Consider the following 18,964-nt stretch of genomic DNA (forward strand, 5'->3'; position numbering starts at 1 on the left):
AGCTTCTACTTTCCGCCTCCCCTGCGCTATCTCCTTAAATGGGCGGAAAGGGCAATTCACACACATGCCTCAATTCTCCCTGGCTCACTGCCCCTGCTCTCACCATTACGGATCGAGTTCCCAGGGAGGAAAAACACACACTGGTTAGCAGCTATTGTGTAGTCTTATTTTTCATTTTTATCATTCAAGTTTTTCCTGGTTAATGCATTAACTGCTTTTTTACTTTGCCCCGCAACATATACTCTTAATATAACACATATGTGGAATTGCATGAAGTAAATCTGAATCACTGACGGGGGCAAATCTTGCACGTGACGAAGATGGCCGCCTGAGTTGTGAGCTCCGCGCTACTATCGCATAATTCAACAGTTTTCCGGCATTTGCTTGCTCAATGAGACTTCACTAGAGCCGGCCCCGGTTATGGTGAGGCTTCGGGGTAAAACGTGCTATCTCCGATTCCTGTGCTTGCCCGGACGACTGAGCGAGCACTCTCTACCAGTGCTGGACTTCCATAGGCCGCAAACCCCATGCTGGCGTGGAGAAGGGGGCGGCCTGCTGCCCTGCCGCTATGCTGTGAGCGGCGCGCCCAAGGCCGTGGTGTGAGCTGTGTGGCCGGCTGATGTTGGCGCTGCCTGTGTGGTGTTCTCCCCCTCGATAAGTGGGGTGACTGGGACAGCCCGTGACCTGCAAGGCGAAGGAGAGTGGAGGACCCAGCTGCTAGACACCAGGAGGCCGATGCGCGCCTGCCACTGGACGCCGATGTAAGCAGCGGTACTTCGGAGCGGAGACAAAGGGCTGATACGACGCCCCTGCTGTGGCCCTCTGAGACAGCATACAGAAGGGAGTGAGCTGCCTACGATCTCGGGAAGCGGTCAGCTGGGTCGCGAACCTCTGTGTATTATGGGCTGCGGTGAGCTACACCGCCATTTTGAACGCTGGAGGAGAGGAAGTCTTTTGCTAAATAGCCAGGACCCTAAGACTCATCGGATCCATTGTTGCAGGATGGAGGTCAATACTGCGAGGGTGAGTGGAGTCCTGCTTTGCTCTCTGCACCTGCAGACCCCGGTGACCAGACAGATGAGTTGAGCGCCTGGCAGTGAACCACGATCTGCGTGGAGCTAGAGGGGAGCCTGCAGTACTTAGAAGCTCTCTTTTGTGGAGCCATGTGGGCTGGCGCCCTACTTGCGAGTGGCTGGCGAAATTAACGGCGGAGCTGCCTTTATTGCGCCACAGTGAAGGGGGCACAGACTCGGTGTAACACTGCTTTTCCAGCAGTGGGATGCCCTACAAGGAGTGATTGTGGGACGCTCTGTTCCTGGCGTATGACGCAAGGAGGTGCCATCTGAGACGGCGACTATCAGACGATACCCTTGGTAGCGAGGAAGCTGCTCCAGGCAAGTTGGGGTGGGCCACACTCCCAGCTCATTTGAAGAGTGGTAGGCGCTAGAGAGGCGTCTCTGGCCTGGTGCCCTGCGGCGGCTGCTCTACTCGAGGGCGCGATAGTGGGATCACGGCGAAAAAGTCAGGCTCGGACTGGGCTTGGACTGGGGCTCAGTGCTGTGATCGTTGGGGCACCACAGCATATTCCAGGCAGCTAGCACTGAGACAGCGGCTGCCGGCTTAGATGTTGCTGATTTGGACCTGCACTATTGTAGTTGACTCGCTGAGATGGGCAGAGTAGATAAGAATCAGCCGAAGCTAATGTTTGAACAACGGAAGCCCAAGATGCGAGACGCAGCTACAGAAGACGCGAAGACGGTGCAGGAACAACCTTAGGAGGAGGCGGCCGGCGATATTCGTACCATGCTAGCTGCAATGGAAAAGGGCTTGCAGAGCGGTCTGTCAGTTCTGGGCACTAAGATGGACTCCCTCTCTTACTGGATGGACAGAATGTCCGAGAGGCTGAATAAGCATGCTGAACGGCTAGACATGACAGAGTACCGGGTTACAGAGGTAGAAGAAGCACAGACACCGTTGGACACCGATCATAAGCAACTGGGCAGAGTGAGGCAGGTTTTGCAGGATAAAACCGAGGACCTTGAAGCGCGTTCCCGTCGCAATAACCTAAGAATCATGGGCCTTCCGGAGTCGACCCCGACTGGCAACATGGAACACTTTGTCGAGAATTTATTGGTAACGCTCCATGGTAGTGAAAGTTTTTCTCCCACATTTGTGGTGGAGAGGGCGCATCGCTCACTGGACCCTCGCCCGGCTCCTGGTGCTCCCCCACGATCGATAATTGCAAGGTTGCTGAACTATCGCGACAGGGATTCGGCGCTGAAGGTGGCAAGGGAAAAACGGTCACTGCAATATGAAGGATCAACTATATCTCTGTTCCCAGACTTCACGCTAAGAGTGCAAGAGGTGCGCAAACAGTTTGCACCACTGACGAAGCAACCGCGAGAGCACAACATAGACTACACAATGCTATACCCGACGAGACTCCGAGTCAATCGACAGGGACATTCGCGCATCTTCACTGATCCAAAAGTCCTACAGGATGGCTACTATGCTCGCCTACCTCATCGAAGGTGGCATAGTGTCTGAAACACACATGTCATCGAAGAGAGTGGCTAGGTATGGCAGTAGCAGGTCCAAGTACGCCTTGTAGAAAGCAACAGTCAGGCCATCAACACCAGGCGCACTGCCCGATTTCATGCTTGATATTGCCAAAGTAATTTCTTCCCTCTCTGGGGGTCACATCAAGAATTCAAGATGCGTGTTCGTTAGCCATGGCAACGTTATATGAGAGAGATAGTCCAAAATCTCCACCTCAGTGCCTCCGCTACGAGTAGAGTGGAGTTGTGAGTAATATTGCCTAAACCTCCCTGTTCAGTCTAACTGGACTTTGAACTCCTTCATTACTTCATCATCGGCACCCATCTGGAGACGTGTCTCCAGGTTAGTTAAGGTCGTTTCCAAATCTGCAAATCTCCGTCGTATTGCTCTAAGGACCCCAGAGTGTTTAGTCATGGTGACTTCTCGGATATAGACTTTGAATGTCTCACAAACAACCTGGAAGCTGTCCACCGAACCCACATTTGTGGCGAAGAACGTTTCGATCACTTCAGCCAGCTCCTCCTTAAATACTGCATCTAGTAGAGAATAAGGTGGGAACACAAAATCTTCGCAAAGATCCTGGCAAACAGGCTGGTCCCTTTGATCCCGACACTTGTCGCCCTGGAGTAGGCGGGGTTTGTTCTGGGTCGTAATCTTACTTATAATTTGCATAAGGTGTTTGGTGCGTTGCAACACACTAAACTGGACATCTCAGCGGTGGCAGGTTTCCTAGACATGGAAAAAGCCTTCGACTCCGTCGAATGGCCTTTTATGAGACAGGTGTTGACGAGGATGGGCCTGGGGGAAGTCTTTCTGCAGCTTATTGGTGTATTGTACAGTGCGCCCCCTGCCAGAATCAAAATAATCTGGTGAATGATGCCATACATATTACCAGGTGGGCTAAAGAACGGCGATGGATCAAAGTGGGCTAAAGAACGTGATAGATCAAAGTGGGCAAAAGAACGGTGATGGATCAAAGTGGGCTAAAGAACGGTGATGGATCAAAGTGGGCTAAAGAACGGTGATGGATCAAACCCAGATCTGTTGACTGGGTGTGAGTGTTTGATTGGTTCTGATGCTCCGTCCATCACCACCCCCTTTTGTACCGCTTTGTTCGCCATTAGTTGGCAGGGTATGCTCAGACGTGAGTCCCTTGCTCACTTTGCCACTGGATTCAAGCAAGCCTGGCTGAAGACGGCTGAAATGCCAGAAACCGGTCCTAGGAAGCTTGCTTCCGGTCCAGGGAAGGCATGGCTTGGCAGTTCGGGCTGGACTGTTCCCATGAGGCACAGGGTCAGACTGATTTGCATATGGCCATGTCTGAACTGGGGTGGCAGAGTGGGCTAAAGAACGGTGATGGATGAAACCCAGATCTGTTGACTGGGTGTGAGTGTTTGATTGGTTCTGATGCTCCGTCCATCACCCCCCCCTTTTGTACCGCTTTGTTCGCCATAAGTTGGCAGGGTATGCTCAGACGTGAGTCCCTTGCTCACTTTGCCACTGGATTAAAGCAAGCCTGGCTGAAGACGGCTGAAATGCCAGAAAGAGGTCCTAGGAAGCTTGTTTCCGATCTAGGGAAGACATGGCTTGGCAGTTCGGGCTGGAATGTTCCCATGAGGCACAGGGTCAAACTGATTTGCATATGGCCATGTCTGAACTGGGGTGGCAGAGTGGGCTAAAGAACGGTGATGGATCAAACCCAGATCTGTTGACTGGGTGTGAGTGTTTGATTGGTTCTGATGCTCGTCCATCACCACCCCCTTTTGTACCGCTTTGTTCGCCATAAGTTGGCAGGGTATGCTCAGACGTGAGTCCCTTGCTCACTTTGCCACTGGATTCAAGCAAGCCTGGCTGAAGACGGCTGAAATGCCAGAAACCGGTCCTAGGAAGCTTGTTTCCGGTCCAGGGAAGGCATGGCTTTGCAGTTCGGACTGGACTGTTCCCATGAGGCACAGGGTCAGACTGATTTGCATATGGCCATGTCTGAACTGGTGTGGCAGAGTGGGCTAAAGAACGGTGATGGATCAAACCCAGATCTGTTGACTGGGTGTGAGTGTTTGATTGGTTCTGATGCTCCGTCCATCACCACCCCCTTTTGTACCGCTTTGTTCGCCATAAGTTGGCAGGGTATGCTCAGACGTGAGTCCCTTGCTCACTTTGCCACTGGATTCAAGCAAGCCTGGCTGAAGACGGCTGAAATGCCAGAAACCGGTCCTTGGAAGCTTGTTTCCCGTCCAGGGAAGGCATGGCTTGGCAGTTCGGGCTGGACTGTTCCCATGAGGCACAGGGTCAGACTGATTTGCATATGGCCATGTCTGAACTGGGGTGGCAGAGTGGGCTAAAGAACGGTGATGGATCAAACCCAGATCTGTGGACTGGGTGTGTGTTTGATTGGTTCTGATGCCCCGTCCATCACCACCCCCTTTTGTACCGCTTTGTTCGCCATAAGTTGGCAGGGTATGCTCAGACGTGAGTCCCTTGCTCACTTTGCCACTGGATTCAAGCAAGCCTGGCTGAAGACGGCTGAAATGCCAGAAACCGGTCCTAGGAAGCTTGTTTCCGGTCCAGGGAAGGCATGGCTTGGCAGTTCGGGCTGGACTGTTCCCATGAGGCACAGGGTCAGACTGATTTGCATATGGCCATGTCTGAACTGGGGTGGCAGAGTGGGCTAAAGAACGGTGATGGATCAAACCCAGATCTGTTGACTGGGTGTGAGTGTTTGATTGGTTCTGATGCTCCGTCCATCACCACCCCCTTTTGTACCGCTTTGTTCGCCATAAGTTGGCAGGGTATGCTCAGACGTGAGTCCCTTGCTCACTTTGCCACTGGATTCAAGCAAGACTGGCTGAAGACGGCTGAAATGCCAGAAACCGGTCCTAGGAAGCTTGTTTCCGGTCCAGGGAAGGCATGGCTTGGCAGTTCGGGCTGGACTGTTCCCATGAGGCACAGGGTCAGACTGATTTGCATATGGCCATGTCTGAACTGGGGTGTCAGAGTGGGCTAAAGAACGGTGATGGATGAAACCCAGATCTGTTGACTGGGTGTGAGTGTTTGATTGGTTCTGATGCTCCGTCCATCACCACCCCCTTTTGTACCGCTTTATTCGCCATAAGTTGGCAGGGTATGCTCAGACGTGAGTCCCTTGCTCACTTTGCCACTGGATTCAAGCAAGCCTGGCTGAAGACGGCTGAAATGCCAGAAACCGGTCCTAGGAAGATTGTTTCCGGTCCAGGGAAGGTATGGCTTGGCAGTTCGGGCTGGACTGTTCCCATGAGGCACAGGGTCAGACTGATTTGCATATGGCCATGTCTGAACTGGGGTGGCAGAGTGGGCTAAAGAACGGTGATGGATCAAACCCAGATCTGTTGACTGGGTGTGAGTGTTTGATTGGTTCTGATGCTCCGTCCAACACCACCCCCTTTTGTACCGCTTTGTTTGCCATAAGTTGGCAGGGTATGCTCAGACGTGAGTCCCTTGCTCACTTTGCCACTGGATTCAAGCAAGCCTGGCTGAAGACGGCTGAAATGCCAGAAACCGGTCCTAGGAAGCTTGTTTCCGGTCCAGGGAGGGCATGGCTTGGCAGTTCGGGCTGGACTGTTCCCATGAGGCACAGGGTCAGACTGATTTGCATATGGCCATGTCTGAACTGGGGTGGCAGAGTGGGCTAAAGAACGGTGATGGATGAAACCCAGATCTGTTGACTGGGTGTGAGTGTTTGATTGGTTCTGATGCTCCGTCCATCACCACCCCCTTTTGTACCGCTTTATTCGCCATAAGTTGGCAGGGTATGCTCAGACGTGAGTCCCTTGCTCACTTTGCCACTGGATTCAAGCAAGCCTGGCTGAAGACGGCTGAAATGCCAGAAACCGGTCCTAGGAAGATTGTTTCCGGTCCAGGGAAGGTATGGCTTGGCAGTTCGGGCTGGACTGTTCCCATGAGGCACAGGGTCAGACTGATTTGCATATGGCCATGTCTGAACTGGGGTGGCAGAGTGGGCTAAAGAACGGTGATGGATCAAACCCAGATCTGTTGACTGGGTATGAGTGTTTGATTGGTTCTGATGCTCCGTCCATCACCACCCCCTTTTGTACTACATATTACCAGGGGCACACATCAGGGCTGCCGTTGTCGCCACTATTTTATGCTCTGGAGGCAGAACCTTTAGCCTGTGCGCTACGGGAATACCATAGGTATAAGGGTATAGGTCTCCCGGGTTACAAACTTATTGTCACTACCTATGCGGACTATACGCTCCTATATATCCGAGACACTGAGGGCAACCTTTCCCTGGTTTTGCGGGAAGTGGTGTGCTTCAGTGAGGTGTCTGGGCTACGAGCTAATTGGCCAAAATCCATGGTATTTCCACTTACCCCTGCCTCGACGCAGTTTGAACCTGACTACCAGTTGCAAAGGACGACGGACTCGGTGCGATACCTAGGTATCCAGGTGCACTCGGACTCCGAGGTCATATTTAGGGAAAACATTATGCGATAAGTGAACTGGAAGATGAGGTGGACGGCTGGATTCAACTACCTTTATCCTTGATGGGCAGAATTTCTATAATGAAAATGGTGGTATTGCCTCGCTTTCTGTTTCTTTTCTCTAATATCCCGTTGGTACTTTCAGCCACATTCTTTAAGAGGCTCACAACATTGATGATTAAATTAGCTTGGGCAGGCAAACAACCGCGGGTCAAATGGCAAATTCTTACTTTACCGTATCACATGGGGGGGCACGGGATGCCTGATTTGGACTTATGCTATAGGGCAGCACAAAGTGCACAGGCTTACCATTGGATGCATGGTTCGCTGGAAACACTGACGCATAGAGAGGGTGGTGACCTGACTCCCCTCGCCCAATGCCAACTCTGCTTTTCTCGCCCCCAGATCGTAGGACGGGGATACTGGGCTCAGTCAACGCGACTACGCATGCCTGGTACCATCTTCTACAGTTACAGGCGGGAGCCATATTGTATTCCCCGCTTGCTCCACTGGACTGGTGCCACTGGTTGCCAACATGTAAGGATATGGGAGTTGTGAAAGCGCTCAACTCAATAGAGATTCGGAATATTGGGGACTTGTTTGAAAGAGGTACAGCGAGAAACTGGGAAGACTTGGGGACCGAGTACGCAGCACCAACTCTTCTTACCAAATTTCAATTCCACCGAACTCGGCATGCGTTGTTACAACTCTTGAGGGATGACTTTGCGGAACCGCCAGAGTTGCCTTCCTTCTCTTACGTTATCAAAACAGATGACCCATCGCGTATAGTATCTAAAATATACAAACTAACGATGTCCTATAGAGAGAACTTCTTCACTAAAGCCTGTTTAGCTTGGCAGAGCGACTTAGACAAAGACATTGACGACGCAATGTGGATGTACTGCTGCACCAGCATGAAACGTATCTCCCTGAATGGTAGAAACAGTCTGATCCACTTTAAATATCTCAATAGGGTCTATTACACCCCAGAAAGATTGTGAAGGTACGGCCTCAGAGAGGAGTTGAGGTGTGAGCGGTGCAGCGAGCGGGTGGCTGACTTTCTGCACCTGGCATGGACCTGCCCGGGTATTGATAGATTCTGGGAGTGGGTATTTAAGGACGCACCGTACCCCACCACGGTACCCCAGCATCGCGTATGTACGAACCGTACAACAACATTGCATATGTGAGCACTGTACAACAACATCGCGTATGTACGCACCTTACATACGCTAAAACGACTCGTACAGAACCAGGACACTGTAAAACTGCACAAGGAGGGTCAATTTGACTCGCACAACACCACAAGGTGATTGGACTGGAGCTCAAGCCGGAGCCGACACTGGCACTGCTGGTCTATTCTAAGCTAATACCTAAAGAGGTGCGCAGGTTAGTGGACATGGATCTGCTATTAGCCAAACGCAGAGTGACGGTGTGTTGGTCGAGAGGACCGACTCCTACGCTTACTCAGTGGGCGAACAGCACGCTATATTGCAGCACTCAAACAGAGATCTATAGCGACCTTCTCCCTCCCCGCAATAGGCCTAAGAACTTCTGGGCGCTGTATAGAACATATAGGGCGACTAAGGAAGAGGACGGTGTGTTCACTGAAGGGATACAACAAGACCAGAATGCGACCAGCCTTGAAGTTTAATGGCAAGGTTGCGGCTCTGTTGGTGTCAAAGGGAATATAATGTTGCATATGGAGGCATCGAGGAGTGAGTCCTTAAGTTATCTCCATTGCGCTATTGTGACTGGTCCTACAATGAAGAGAGCAAACATGGTCGGGTGGGTGGTGACGGTCGACAGCGAAATGTAATGTGATTTTACTTGCCTGCTGCATTGGTTGTAATCTATGGTGTACGACTATTTAATAATTCTGGTTACAGCAATTGCCATAGAGATGGAAATGTGTCCTTTGTTTATTGTGCATAAAGGTTTTCTAAACTTAAAATAAATCTAAATCACTGACAGAATATCGAGAGTCAGAATATTGACCTACAGAAATATCGACGGAAAAACATCGACATCCTATCTACATTATGGTAAGTACAAAAATATCCCCCCAAAAATATCGATGTCAAAAATATTGTTGTTAAAAATATCGGGTTTTTTTAAGTTACAAAAAAAAAAGTAAAATAAAGTAAATAATACATATAATTAAAATAAACATAGTTACAAATATTTTTTAAAGTTTTACAATTATAAATAATACATATATAATGTAAAAATAAATTAAACATATACATATATAACTTACCTACCCCAGCACTCTACCCCAGCCCCGTACCTCAACACCGTACCCCAGCACCGTACTTGTATGCACCGTACCCCACCACCGTACCCCAGCCCCGTACTTGGACTCACTGTACCCCAGCACCGTACCACATGCCCCTACTTGGTCGCATCGTACCCCAGCCCCGTAATGTATGCACCGTACCCCAGCACCGTACCCCAGCCCCGTACTTGGACACACCGTACCCCAGCACCGTACTTGTACGCACCGTACCCCAACACCGTGCCCCAGCCCCGTACTGGTACGCACCGTACCCCACCACCGTACCCCAGCCCCGTACTTGGACACACCGTACCCCAGCACCATACCCCATGCCCCTACTTGGACGCACTGTTCCCCAGCACCGTACCCCAGCCCCATACATGTACGCACTGTACCCCAACACCATACCCCAGCACCCTACTTGTACACACCGTACCCCAACACCGTACCCCAGCCCCGTACTTGCACACACCGTACCCCACCACGGTACCCCAGCATCGCGTATGTACGAACCGTACAACAACATTGCATATGTGAGCACTGTGCAACAACATCGCGTATGTACGCACCTTACATACGCTAAAACGACTTGTACAGCACCAGGACACTGTAAAACAGCACAAGGAGGGTCAATTCGATTCGCACAACACCACAAAACACGTCTACAGTACAAACAAGCATTGGCATAGCCAATAGGTCTCGCCTTTGGGACTTTATAAGTGTTTAGTTATCCAGCACAATATCCTTGGTGCAACAACATCAAGTGTTGCATGGCTAAACACTTATAAGGTCCCAAAGGCGAGTAAGCTATTTTGCTTCTAATAAGACATTGCTAGAATGACCTGCTGCTTGCGCCAGGAATCGAACCGTGAGCCTTGTGCTACAGAGTTAGCTGCTGTGGCTGCAGTGCTATACTTTATGTAAATAATAGCGAGTGAGAAAATAGTAGTATAAATAAGGCTACACGCGTGCAAGCTCTTTGAAAGTGATTGATACCGTGTAAAGGAGGCTGAGTTGATAGGTGTGTCCATTTGTGTGCGGCTCTGTGTGTGGCTGTGTGTGTGTTTGTTTATTGTGTGTGTGGCTGTGGGTGCATAACTTTGTGTGTGCTTATGTATATTAATGCATGTGTGTGTTTGTGTGTGTTACTGTCATTGTGTTCATGTACATGTAGCATGTCTCAGTGTCTTCAACCCTTTGCAGAGCTACATGTCGAGGCCTTGCACCTGCTCTCAACAAGCACCAGGTAAACAACCTGCCTCCCACTTGGTCTGCGGCCCAAGGGAGTGTCAGGTCCACATGAAGCGCTTTAACATCTGCAGTCTGTGCCGTGGTTTCAGAGGCGCAGGCACCAAATCGCGGCCAAAACTCGTGGAATTTAAGGAGGAAATGAAATTAGTAGCAACGGTCTTACCACAGGCAGAGTCAAGAGGAAGCAGGCACTGCCAGACTCCCAGGAGGGGTGAAATCCTGAGTGTACAAATTCATCTGGCCCACCATCCGGTGTCCCCCAACAACAGTCAGGTTCCACGTCCACGGAGACGGAAACGCAGTCATTGGATTCTGCGTGAGGAAGCGAAGGCTTCTAAAGTAATCAAGTGTTACAAAGCACTGAACTGAAACCCATTACACTTGGTTCAGGCTTCTCTGAAATGGCAGCGAGCGCTGCTGCAAACCTGCGCTGTTAGACTACAAATCTCGGCTCTACAGATTAAAGTGGCGAATTGTGTGAGTTGTGGCAATATAGATGTCTCATTCTTCCTCATGCCATCACACTCCTAGGTGCAGTGACCTAAGATGAGATAATAGCATTGAGGGTGTGAGAAATTTGCGTAATTACCTTTTGAATGATTATGAGACATTTCTGTAAAATTACGTGAGATGTAAATCTGGTATTTTTACTCCAGTTTTAGGATATAATTCCTGGTGCACTTCCTTTCACCATATTATGCAGTCCCTGGTTAAATATTACAATTTCCGCACACGGTGAGCAAAATCTCATCACTTTCTCCTCTCAGACTTCCAATATTATTGTGAAAATGTGATATGGGTGGGCAAATGTTGACTTTTCACTTGTGTTAGGGGAAAATGCTTTGAGTATATGGGACCAATCTGGCCCGCTCACTAACCTTCTCACAGCAAGTGCCGAATTAGAATGTGCCCTTGTGTAGCGCCTGCTAAGCAGTCCTACGGTTTTGTAGCGCTGCAAATAACTAGTGTGAAAATGGCTCATATCGGAGAAGAACTGTGCGAGAGCCTCTGACAGTGCTGCGGTATGGGCAGCTTGCTCGTTACCAAAACAGAAAAAAATATGCTTATGCTGAGAGAAGGACTTTGTTTCATAAATAAATGACATGGGTATCACGTCATAAATATACACATATACACTACCAACTGTATGTACAACAGCGAAATCTGCATGAACAAATGTTGATAACATTGAGCACTTACATAGTGCCTTTTATTTACATTGCCCAATCAGACAAATATATATATGTTGGTACGTACATCATAGACTTTCGAACTCTATAATATCCTTAATTTTATCTATTTCAGATGGATAAGAGAGTCAGTGCAGCTTGAAATGAAACCTATCAAGGGGTTTGCCGAATAATTAAAGATATGTATAAGAGCAAAGCAAAGGCCAAAATGCGGCCTACGAGTAATAATACAATATATCTTTCTGTTAAAGAACAAACACGTCACATGCTGGAAACAATAACATATGCAGTACGCGAGTGTACTTACTTGATGGGTAGTGGCCTTCCTGGCCTCCCCCATACCAGTCCGGGTTGGTCACTGCAGCCCTTAAGTTGTCCTGGTAAGATGGCAGCTCGCAGTGGCTGCTGGAGTATGTTATGTGGTGGTGCAGTAGCCCCTCATAGTGCCCTGGAGCAGGCAGTGGGCCACAGAGAAGCTGGTGGCTCCTAGAGGGGGCTGGAGGCACTGTTGGTGGTGGGAGACCTGCATCATTGGCCCAAAGCCTTCCAGGCAGGGGGTCTCCATGGCCCGAGGCGTGTCCCAGCTTCAGGGGCCTGCGGTCCGGCGTCTCCTGAGCTTCAAGCCAGGCCGAGGTGGGGATTGATTGTCTGTAAGAGGTGTCCCAGACTTGCGCAGGGGCTCCAATGGACGGGAGCTCCTCAGCTTTCATTCTTTACACACTCTTATCAGGGGATTAGGGCCAGCAGACACCAGCAGTAAGGGGGGAGGAGGAGCCTAAGTGCCCGTCTCCCAATACAATGGAGTGTAAATACACTGACCTCATCAATGACTCGGACCCTCTTCGATGGGCGGCACGGGGGAGACACAAAGAGGCAGGCGGAACAGAGAGAGGCATGACAGAAAATACACCGACAGTGACACAATCTATATGAGGAAAGCAGAGAGGCAGACAGAAAGACAGACTACCGAAAAATAGAGAAACAGACCAAGCCAGGAGCATAAGGGGAGGGGGGGGAGAGACAAGTGAGATACAGCAAACACATGTGAAAGACAGTAGGGATCGCGTTCGGGAGATGCAAGCAGAGCATCAAAGGGCTGGGTGAGAAGGGAGGGGGAATTCAATGAGCAGAGGAGCAGCTGTTTTGAGGATGTGGTTTACGTTAAGAAAAGAAAGTGAAAGTGATCGCGTTGGGGAGAAATACACCGAGAGTGACACAATCTATCTGAGGAAAGCAGAGAGGCAGACAGAAAGACAGACTACCGAAAATAGAGAAACAGACCAAGCCAGGAGCATAAGGGGGTGGGGGGGGGGGGGGGGGGAAGACAAGCGAGATACAGCAAACACATGTGAAAGACAGTAGGGATCGCGTTCGGGAGATGCAAGCAGAGCATCAGAGGGCTGGGTGAGAAGGGAGGGGGTAATGCAATGAGCAGAGGAGCAGCTGTTTTGAGGATGTGGTTTACGTTAAAAAAAGAAAGTGAAAGTGATCGCGTTGGGGAGATGCAAGCAGAGCATCAAAGGGCTGGGTGAGAAGGGAGGGGGGAATACAATGAGCAGAGGAGCAGCTGTGCACGTGCACGCCATCGTGCACTCAAGCTCTAGGCCAGCAAAACCATGTGGGTAGCACTTTTGAAAACCCACTTACAAAATGTCTGAAAGAGACAGCTTTCGCTGTCTCAGCGAGACCTAAAAATATCTAAAAGACTGACCTGGCACATCCAAACAGAGGCCCAAACTCACAACCACCTCTTATAACACACACACCAAAAGTTCAAACCCAGCCACACCCACAAATGGACCAATAAAAAGGACCCACACTCACAAACCATGAGCCTTTGCAACAGACCCACTGCTGACAGACACCACACACAAACAACTGCACCCATACACCTTAACTTACACACCTTCACACAACCTCCTTCACACATACCCCCTCTACACATTCACACACACACCTACACATTCACACCCACAGACCTACAACCATCCACACCCACACCCCACACCATGCCCACAGACAAGAATCCAAAGTTTACAAGGGAGGAGCTGGACATCCTTGTCAACGAAGTCATCAGAGTCGAGCCACAGCTCTTTGGAACATTGGTCAGGCAGACCAGCATAGCCGAAAAATCACACCTGTGGCAGAGGATCGTCGATTGGGTGAATGCTGTTGCGCCCATCAGAAGGACTAGGAATGAATGCCAAGCCAGGTGGTGCGATCTGCGGAGGGCAGTCAAGCGCAAAATGAACGAGGACTACGCCCAGAGTAACATCACTGGAGGTGGGCTGCCCCACAGACCGGTACATTACCATCCCTGGGAGGAGAAGGTGATGGCCCTGCTTCCGCCGGCGGGAGTACACGGAGTCGAAGGAGTTGCCGAGCCTGGTGAGTACACAAACAACTTACGTAACATGGGGGTAATGGCATCCACACCCCAACTACAACAAATGCACTCACCTACCCCCAAGCCCTCACCGGACACAACCACACTCAAAAACAACGCTCATGCCACTAACATGTGTATGCCCCATTCACAAAGCAAGGCCATGCCATGTCCCAGCCTACACAAACCACAAACCCAAGACTGGATGTCCGGTATGCTGGGAGGGTGGGGATCACTAAACAGTCACCATTGCCCTCAGCCCATATGGCCCAGGTACATACCCATGCACCATGCACAATGCACAGGGACTGGCAAAGTACTTACAAGGTAGCTGACACTTGGCCCTGCTGTAGGTAGCACAAGGCCCTCCTGTGACAACTGCAAACTCTAACACAAACACAACAAGCTCAGATATCTAGGACAGGAACTCACACTCACTGACATGGCAGCATGCTCCATGGGGGGACAGATACATCACCTGGGAGACCCACTGCCAATTCACACTACACCCACCACCAGGCACCGTCAATCAATCAACAATCGATCAGGGTACTTGTAAGGCGCGCTACTTACCTGTGAGGGTCTCAAGGCGTTGAGGGGGGGTTCCACTACTGCTCGAAGAGCCAGGTCTTGAGGAGTCTTCTGAAAGCAAGTAGGTCTTGGGTCAGTCGTAGGTGGGTTGGGAGGGTGTTCCAGGTCTTGACGGCGAGGTAGGAGAAGGATCTCCCGCTGGCAGTCGTACGTTGGATGCGGGGGACAGCTGCGAGGGCGAGGCTGCCGGAGCGGAGCTGGCGGGTGGGGGTGTAGAAGCTGAGTCTGATGTTCAGGTAGGCTTGTCCGGCGTTGTGGAGTGCCTTGTGTGCGTGGGTGAGGAGCTTGAAGGTGATCCTCTTGTCGATGTGGAGCCAGTGCAGGTCACTCAGGAGGGGGGTGATGTGGCTGTGGTGGGGGGCGTTGATGATCAGTTGTGCGGAGGCGTTTCGGAAGCGTTGTAGCCGCCGTTGGTGTTTGGATGGGAGTCCTGCGTAGAGTGCATTGCCATAGTCTAGTCAGTTGCTGACGAGGGCCTGTGTCACTGTTCTACTTGTTTCGGTCGGGATCCACCAGTAGATCCGGTGGAGCGTGCGTAGGGTGTCGAAGCAGGAGTAGGAGACGGCGTTGACCTGCTTGGACATGGAGAGGGAGGATGCGAGGATCAATCCTAGGTTGCGTGCGTGGTGGGTGGGTGTCGCTGCTGTCCCCAGAGCGATCGGCCACCAGGAGTCGTCCCAGTCTGAGGGTGTGGGTCCGAGGATGAGGACCTCCGTCTTGTCCGAGTTCTGTTTCAGATGGCCGCTCCGCTTCCAGTCGGCGATGGCCCTCAGACCCTTGTGGATGTTTGTTTTGGCGGTGTGAGGGTCCTTGGTGAGGGAGAGGATGAGCTGGGTGTCGTCAGCGTAGGAGATGTTTTTGAGGTTGTGGTGGCGGGCCACTTGTGTGAGGGGGGCCATGTGGATGTCGAACAGCGTCGGGCTGATGATCACTCACCCCTTACACAAGCACACTCCCCCAGGGCAGCCAATGGAGTTACCCACTCTCACAATGGGCATATGACACAACAAGATCAAGCCACAGCCAAAGAAGCATCCAAGCCCAAATTCGACATGTCAAACACCCTGGAGAACATTACAATCAGTCCCCTGCAACATACCCATCCACAAGTGAACATTGATGTGAATGCTAGGCACATACAACTACCTGGAGGAACTGTGGCAACTAGAATATGTCTGAAACATGGATGTCGCATTAAACAGCATTAACACTCTCACACACAGGGCAACGACATGGATCTCCCCCCAACAATGGGGGGGAAGTACCACAGTCCCAGGCTCGGGAGGAACCTGATCCCACCGGCAGCGACACCTCACAACACTCCGCGGATGACCCCAGCCCACCTGGCCCCTCTGGTGTCCAAGCCTCTGCAGCACCTGCTTCAGGTACATCTGTGCCAACCACCACCCCCATTCCTGCCACATCCCAGGAAACACCCAGGAGCCCTGCCCACACTGAACAAATGAGCCAGTCTGACCTGGAGGGACATGGTTCGCCGGGCACCCAGGAGGAGGCAGCCAACACCAACACTGCCATCCCTCAGGGGTCCCGTAGACCCGATGTGCCCACAACGGCAGGCCAGGCTTGTGTGGGCAGGGGTGGTGGGAGTGGAGGCAGGCAGAGGCGAGAACCTGACCAGACAGCTGAAGGGACCGGTATGTCACACGTACGCAACATCATGGAGGCATACCGGCGTGACACCAGGGCCATCAGTCAGGTAGTGGCGACCCTCACAGACATTAAGAATCAGAAGGCCGAGCAACACGCCAGTCAACAACAATACCAAGGACGGATGGAGCAAGACTGGCTGAGCTCCTGGCGGTGCAAAGGGACATAAGCTATTCACTCCGTCGGATCGCCGACAACATGGGCAACCCTCTCTGTGACACCAGGCGCAGACCAGCACCAGCCACAGGGAGGGAGGAGGAGGAGGAGGATTCATCCGACGGAGCGTCCCAAACATCGTCAAGGCCTGCATCTGAGGGTCCCCGGAGGAAGGTGGGTCATCCACGGAAAAGACCGTGAGAGGCAGCGGACCATCCACATCTCCCAGGTCACCTGGCCTGGCACCTGGCCTTCATGCGCAACAGCGGCACATCATTCACTGACATTCTCTGCCACATGGACTTGCTGGTCACAGTCTGACCAATGATGACCAACACTGTGGCCTGGACTCTGATGACTTCAAATGCCTAGGATCCCATCTCCCCCTGTGACCTTTGGATTCTATGCACCCGGTAGAGCACCTTATTTTTTCTACCAAAACACGCACCCCACCGAGAATAAAACTATTTATTTGTCATGAGATGTTGCAGTCATTTTGCATTAGTCCACAACATACGTGTGGGTAAATGTCAAACTATGCCTGAGTGTTGAACTAACTCCAGCCATCCATACCCTGGGATCTGAGTCCGGTACAGGACACACATGGGTCACAATGTATCATCCGATACAGTCTGGGAGCCCAATACTCTCCTGTGATGGCATCAAGCTGCTGAGGGGGGGCTTGAAATACTGTGCGGACACACCAATCAGGAAGAGGATGATGAAGGCCTAGAGGTCATGGCTCATGTGGAGGTTCCCGGGGAGGGAGTCCCAGGTATGTTTGTCCAGGTGTGACAACCATCTCCTTCATGCTGGAGTGTTGTGGATGTGAAGAATGGTGGCCAGGTCAAGTTTGGATGCATAGAGTTGGGCCAACGGGGTCTTGGATGACAGACGTACAAGGTTGATTTTGGGGTCTGGGGTTGTTGACTGCCTCCTGAGTGTGTGTGAGGAGTGTGAAGGTCATCCTGCAGCACACAGTGATCCCTTGCAGCTATCTCAGGTGGACGGTGATGTTGATGGGGTGCGGGATGTTGAAGCTGAGTTGTGCAGATGCACCCTGGATGTGGACAAGTTTCCCGTGAGTTTGGATGTACTTGCTCCGTAGAGGGCGGGGCAGTAGTTGACACGGCTGGTGTCGTGGACCTGGGGGATGGTCTGTCTTTCTTTGGAGTGGATCTCTCTGAGGATCATGTGCATCATGCAAAGGGTGTTGCAGCATGAGGTACAGATGCTGGTGATTTGCTTTGCAAATGTGAGTGACAAATCCATGATGCACACCATCTTGTGTGCGTGGCCACTGATTGCTTGTGTAGGGCCCCTGCGGGTGGGACACTAGGAGTTGAGCCAGCTGTAAGGGGACAATCCTCAGATGCTTACCACAGTCCTGTACAAGTCCAGCCTCAGGTGGCTGATGTTCAGCCATTCATGCACGGACCTCATGCCTTCTTGAATGTTGGAACTGGCAATGGCTGCATCTTTGGTGAGGGTGAGGAGCACCTGGGTGTCAATGGCATACGACATGATGATGAGGTTGTGTGCACATGTGATGGTGGAGAGGGGGGTCCTGGACACATTGAAGATTGACACGCTGAGAGATGATCCCTGGGCCATTTGTCAGATGACGCCACTATACCACATGCTGAAGGCTTGAGTCCCTCTCCCATGGCCTTGCTGGTGGACGGAGCCGGTGTGGAGCCGGAGGGACATGATCTGGTTGGTGTGACAGGGCCTGGAAGGCGGGGCAGCGCTGTGTAGGCAGTTGGAGTTGCACACTCAGCATGCAAAGGTGTCGTGTGTGCGCTTAGGGTATGCCTGAGAGCAGGCGGTTGAGTTTCGGATAGACATTGCTTGGAGGGTGGCTACAACATCAGACTGTAGTGTGATGTGGGTCATGCAAGGACATGAGGGTCGTGCAGTGTGCACGTTGCATGTGCTGACGGTCCTGCCTTTGGCACCGCGTGGCTGCAACAGTGGCACAGACAAGATGATGGCAGCCAAGTGAATGGGTGGAGGGAGGCAGGGGGGAGCATCTTTGAGGCGTGTGTGTTGCCGAATCCCGCCACTTTGTGGGCCCTTGCTGCAGGGGCCGCAGCAGCAGGCGGCATGTCCTGGAAACTATGCCAAAAGTAGCACACAAAGACAAGGATGTCAGAAAGGACAACTGCAACAGGCGTATGTAAAGAAAGGAGTGTCCGGTTACCCATGGCACACCCAGAGAAAATGGATGCACAATCACCAAAGATCAATCATCGTATTTATATAGCGCACTACTTACCCAGAGGATCTCAAGGCACTGGGGGGGGGGGGATCCGCTACTGCTCGAACAGCCAGGTCTTGAGTTGCCTCCTGAAGGCGAGGTGGTCCTGGGTCAGGCGGAGGTGGGTGGGGAGGGAGTTCCATG

Source organism: Triturus cristatus, chromosome 4_1 (genome assembly GCF_964204655.1).
Source record: "Triturus cristatus chromosome 4_1, aTriCri1.1, whole genome shotgun sequence".
NCBI classification, from domain to species: domain Eukaryota; kingdom Metazoa; phylum Chordata; class Amphibia; order Caudata; family Salamandridae; genus Triturus; species Triturus cristatus.